Raw genomic sequence first — 6,001 nt, 5'->3', positions numbered from 1 at the left:
ATCGTGTGTGTATTTTTCATGACTAATTTGGATTAAACATGTTCTTTGCAGCGGCCAAATAGTAAGAAGGCGCAGAGGCATTAAATAAACATTAAGGGTAAGAGCAGCTGAAAAGTGGCAACAGTGGCCTCTGCTGGTTCGTTTTATACTTACAAGGAGCAAATATAAAGAATGCATTTTAAATGTGTTTTTAATGATTTAATTACTAAACATTATTGAAGTATTGAACTATTGTCAGTGATTATTCAAGTAACCCGTACGTAGCATTTTCTGTTTTTATGAATACGTGCTTTCACCATGTGATGCCTTTTTTTTTTTTTTTTTGCATTCAAAATGCGGCTCTTTGACATTTTGCGGCTAGTGAGTGTTGCATAATTTATCAACAAATACTTAATTACATGCTGGAAAGGTCATCTGGGTTCATTTCCACTGATGAATTTATGGATATCAAGGCAAAAAGCGATGATGGAGAGATTTTCATTAGGAGACATGCATTTATTTCTATTGGGAATAAAAACACAAGATTCAAGCCAAAAAAAAAAAAAAGAGAGATAATAGATCGTCCCAGTTGGGAATACAAAGTGGATTTGCACTGATTACAGAGGTGGCGCTTTGCGGGCTGCTCTTCGCTATACAATCTCCAGATCAATATCCGCCAGCTGTTTGTTTTCACGACCGGTGGGTTTCTCCGTGATAACGTATCGGTGTTTGGATAGATACCGCGTGACGCGCTGAGACGACGCAGCCGGAACGTGGAAAATATTGGAATTCTAAATCCCTGCCGCCGCCCTCACAGGCGATGCAACAGCCATGCGGTAATTGCAGAAGCTCAGCAACAGATCCGCAGTGAAATTATTCAATTTTGGTAATCTCCACACAAGTGCGGCGGGACACTGGAAGAAAAAGATTGCTTCTCGCTGATTTTGTGACAGGAGTGTTTGAGATAGCGAGGGCGGAGCGTCACGGTGGCTTATCTCGGCCAGAGGTGGGAAATGCAATACAAGATTTATTTGAGGGCAAGTTCTTCATCTGCCCCGTGTTTACTTTGTGCTAGCAATGTGGCGGATGTCTACATTTAGTGGAGTGAATTGGAGAAAGCTGGAACGTGCTACTGGCTTCAAAGATATGATGTGGCCGGTCTTGGTCATATTAAAGGTCTTGGACTTTTGTGTCTCTTCCATTTTTTTCTGGAAATGACTTTCCCCATTTCCTTCAATCCCAGAGAATGCCTAACGAATGTTTTTCAGAAAGAACCGCATGCTTTCGGCCGCCAAAATCCATTTAGAAGCAAAATTAAAGCGAGTCTGCTCTTTAACCTTCTCAACCTTGTCATGTTTTTTTAAATTTGATTCTTCTGATCTCGGTCTGGACTTCCAAAAGTCTTCCGCCGGCAAATAGTGGAAATGTTAAGACTTCGGCTTTGAAAACATAAAGCGCCATCTTTCATCTCAGCTCTGCTGAAGGCTCTTTTTGACGGGACCCCAGAATCTCGCGATCAAACGGCTATTGAAGGTTTAAATGAGCGTTTTACATCCGGCTCGTGGTAAACGCAAGCTCGTCAAGGCTGGAGCCTCAAGAAGAACGTCCACTGAACATCTCGCCGCCCGCTACGTGACATAACTTTTGCACTCGCCGCGCATTTGATATGTGAAGCCGTCCATCATCCTTAATCTGACAAAGGGTTCAACTTATCGATTTGAAGGAGGAGCAAAGAAGCCCACAGCTCAACATTTTGCAGGACGGCTCAGCGAACCTTCCCACGGTTCATCTTTGTTCACAATGTGCTCCAAAAAAGTACTGAAAGGCCTCATTGAAGAATGAAAACTTCTTCACGACTTTTGGAGTATTGAACTATACAGGCAATAAAAATAAATAAACAAAATGCTATTCCTCGCGTATGACTTTTCTCTCGACACCCACGAGACTGTTTTGAACCGGTGGCCTATATTTTGAACACAAGGAACTTCAACTCGCCAGCGCAGGCAATTAGTGGTAGAAAATGTATTTTGGAGTACGTACCTTGCTCTCACTAGAGAGCAAACTAAGATGCTAGTGCTCATACTAAAAAAAAAATCCAGAAATGAAACATTAAACAGCTTTGCTCTGCTCGTGTGGGGTGGAGTGGAATGACGATGGTGTCCGGGGATGTGTTGCGAAGGACACTAGTTGCCGCTACCAACTTAATGGAGGGGGGGGGGGGGGGGTCATTTTGGTGTACAACGCATCCTGATATAACCTCTTCCCATCCCATCCATATTTTATATTGCATGAAGCTTGAGAAGTGGAGAAGCAACTGGAAAGAGTAGGAAGAACCTACAGTTGCAGAGGATAAAGAATCTATGCCTGATTATTGGATTGTCTATTCAAAAAGGCACAGCTCCAAGATTTGAGTTCAAATATCGGTTGCATGAAGGGTTTTATAGAATTCTTCTCCTACGGCCTCCACCGCATGTTCTATTCTATACCTCCTCGCTTTTTGATTCCAAGTCCCACCTTCTCGCCACGTTTCTCAGCGGGTCTGCCTACGTGGGCAGCAAATCCAACACGGGCTTCCTTTTGAAGTCTTTTCCCCATTGTGATGGGGGGGGGGGGGGGGGTGTCGGGGCGGTCGGCTGCCCATTGTGAAGCAAATAACCCGACCCAAAGCTTTATAATACATCACAAGATGTGTTCGGCCTCAGACGTCATAACACGACCACTGAGATGGCGGCTTGCCACAATTAAATTGAAAAGCAAGTTGCGGGCGATTTGAGGGGAGAGGCGTGGTACTCCCCGGCCCGGGATTGATCGCCAGTCAATTACAGGTCTCACACAAAGCAGCTATTCACAGTAGTTGTGGTCCTCAATTAAGTCAGGGTACATTTTGTTCCATCGTGGGAGGAAACTGGAGCACCTGAGGCAACAATGAAAACAGGAAGTTCTCAATCCTGTTCCAATGCTAATACTCGTCACTCTTGAAATTCAGCACAGCAAATGCGTAAGACAATCTGGGTGCACTCTCCTATAAAAATATAAAAAGGCAGCACTTGCCCACATGCTTGAAATGGTTTGATGTTTTTCGAGTGACCTAACAAAAGCGGAACGCGAGCAAATCCTTTGAGGTTGTTTGGCCAAGAAAATATGAGTGCCAAATACGTTGGAACTCCTTGTGCCCATGTTTCAGACTTTCCAGTCTGGGCTCTTGAAAATTGCTTCTTTTTTTTTTTTAATTGAGTTTGGAAGGCTTTTAGAGGAGGAAGAAAGTGTTTCTATACTGCCATCTGCTGGAAGTGAGGGAGAGTGATTTCATTCATTTGCAATGCAGATAAACATTAAAGGTAAATAATGTAAAAATATCATCATGATTGTAGCTGCTTGTTATTTGCCTTTTTTTTCTTTTCAAAAGTGAAGCAAATCTTTGTTGAAGCTGAAATGTTTTGAACGTTCAATTTAATATTGTGGCAGATCAGCTGATAATAGTTTCAGCATGCATCAGTTTATAATCCCATCTAGAAAAAAATATTTATAATATGTAATTCGTGTCATATTCATTTTGTTGCACTCTTTCTGAAATCCTCTTGACCATTTTAATAGACTGACGACGTAACAAAGAAGAGAGAGGAGCAACGATTGTTGTGCTTTTCTAAACCATTCAACAAATACTTTCATCGCCCACGGAAAACGTTCCCCTTAGCAACGTGAACTTCTTGTATGGATGCATCAAAACTGCTCTGTCCTCAAAACAAAAAAAAAAAAAAAGATACACACAAAAGGGGAAAAAAACAATTTCTTCATCTTGCCCGCCAAGCGAACAGATGTGTCCTCAGGTGCTCGAAAAACAAATGTCGCCGACCGGGCAGGTTGACGACATCAATCAAAACAAAGTTTGAGTTGTAATCGCCGGCCATCTGGCATCTCACCGCTTCCCGCGATGAAATAAACTTTTTCTCCCAAACGCAAGGATGGAAAGAAATCCCCCTTATGGGCATAAATAACTGAGCTTTTCAAAGAGGAGCTAATTTTTGTTGGAAGGCCATCGTGAAGTGGATGTTTTTGGAGCGGCGCGCTTGGATCTTTAGAAGGGGACAGAGTTCAGACAAACTGTGGGATGCCAAAGCTGAGAATGTTCAACAGGGGAAATTAGACTTGGAGTTGAAGGAAACTCGAGTTCCTTCTGGTGCTTGGCTCGGGGTATTAATCGATTGATCGGCAAAAGGCCTGCCATTACTTTTTGTGATATTTTTTGTTCAAATGTCCTATAAAAGTTGGCAAACACTGATTTAGACATAAGCAGTGCTTTGCCGCTATCTTGTGGTATGGATTTTTTTAGGGGGTATCAGGCTATTGAGTATCTCCAATTTCCATTATGAGGGATATTACGGAGTGCTTGAAAAGGCCCAACTCTCCAACAATGAGCCTCAGTTTCCATAATGTGTTCCCTCTGACTTGAGTTGGCCAACTTCTGGTTTCCACGTTCTCCTGATTTATGTTTCAGGTTGGCCTGTTAAATATTTTACAGCAGAATGCCATTTTTATTATGCGTCGCTTGTCCATGCCAACCTTGAGAGGTTGGCAAAAAAAAAAGAATTTCCAGGGAACTTGGATTTATAGTTTCACATTGCAGCATGGTGTGTTGAATTCAGGCTGCTGATAACAGGGGCAAAAAAAAAAAAACATGTCCACTATACAATCTTTTCTGAGTTCTATCTGTTCAATCATTTTGGATGCCAGACTGATGGTGAGTAAAAAAATAAAGTTTGGTGAAGCAGAGAAGCTGCAAGAGAGGCAGCGACGTTCGCACCCCACAGGAGCATCTATAATCACGGTGCGATGAGGTGTCTTCTCGAGCGCAATCACTCAGACTGAGTGATTTCATTAGACTGAGGCAAGATGTATTGATTTCTGATTCAGAGCAAAGATAGTCGTACTACAACATCATTCACGTTCACGGACAGTTTGCACTCAAGCCAGATGCGTGCTTCTTGTACATAACATACAAATGAAGAACTGATTCAATTTTAATGTGCAGGATAAAAGATAAAAGTTTGGGTGCATAACTTGCTATATTATTGGAACAGTCCATTCCTAGCATATGTTCAATATCAAATATGTTGTAAAATCTGAATGGTACTTACATCAACTCTTGGGCCTACCTTTTTTGTCAAAGAGGTTGTTGAATGTGAATGCGGACGTTGCATTTTGCCAAGCTGCAGAATTGCAGTCAACATGGCCATCTTGTTGAGCAGCTGCCAAACCACAATATATATTCATATTAATGACAAATAAATGGAGTTGCATTTGCAAAATGAGAAATGAATAATCACCATTTCATGGGAATGTCTCGTTTTCTGTTTGTTCAATCCATCAATGTGGCATTTTAGTCATTTTAACTCTCAATTTCAGTATAATAAAGAGCCAAATTGAAACTGTAGTGGGGGGAAACACGTGTTAGGGAAATTGTGCAAATTGTGTGACATGCATGTAGCATGTTTAGCCAAGTTTTATCAAGGTGCCACACCTTACTTGCTGGCTCCAAAGTTCAACAGCACAGTTATGGTGATGTCAAGTGTACACATCCACGTGAAAGGTACCTTTATCTTCTCTTTAAAACACAGAACTTAAATGAGATAATCTGCTTACCTGGAGGTCGCGTTTTATCTGATATGTTATCGATTACACAACAAACAAGTTTGTGTGCTATTTAGAAATAAGACACACGAGGGGAGTGTTGGCCAATTGTGACTACACCAAGAGGATGACAGATCATTAAAATGGTGCGTTCCATGTACCTCGGAAATCGTACAACTTATACCGTGAACTTTCTTTTTAGGTAGATTATTCTTCTGTTTTCTCGTAAATGTTCTATTAAAGTGTTGACTTTGGAATAGCTGACTATATATCCGAATGTTTGATTTAAGGTTAGTCCCCTCTATCTGACAGACAGTTCTATCCGTGACATCCTCAAAGCAATCCTTGATGGGCACAAAGGAGAAGTTGTAAATATCCAAAAGCTCGCGAACGC

At 41.6% G+C, this 6,001-nt stretch overlaps 1 long non-coding RNA gene across 1 annotated transcript; it reads right to left on the bottom strand.

Annotated features, from left to right (window-relative positions):
- Window positions 1-5,007: 5,007 nt before the first annotated feature.
- On the bottom strand, window positions 5,008-5,707 carry LOC125973977 (uncharacterized). The gene is made up of 3 exons (XR_007483347.2): window positions 5,620-5,707; window positions 5,304-5,405; window positions 5,008-5,225 (listed from the first exon to the last, which is right to left on the bottom strand). It is a non-coding gene; the product is annotated as an uncharacterized lncRNA (long non-coding RNA).
- Between the last annotated feature and the right edge of the window lie 294 nt (window positions 5,708-6,001).

This window comes from Syngnathus scovelli, chromosome 8 (genome assembly GCF_024217435.2).
Source record: "Syngnathus scovelli strain Florida chromosome 8, RoL_Ssco_1.2, whole genome shotgun sequence".
Lineage (NCBI taxonomy): Eukaryota > Metazoa > Chordata > Actinopteri > Syngnathiformes > Syngnathidae > Syngnathus > Syngnathus scovelli.
Note: the sequence above shows the minus strand (reverse complement) of the source record. Positions and strands in the feature narration are given on the sequence as shown.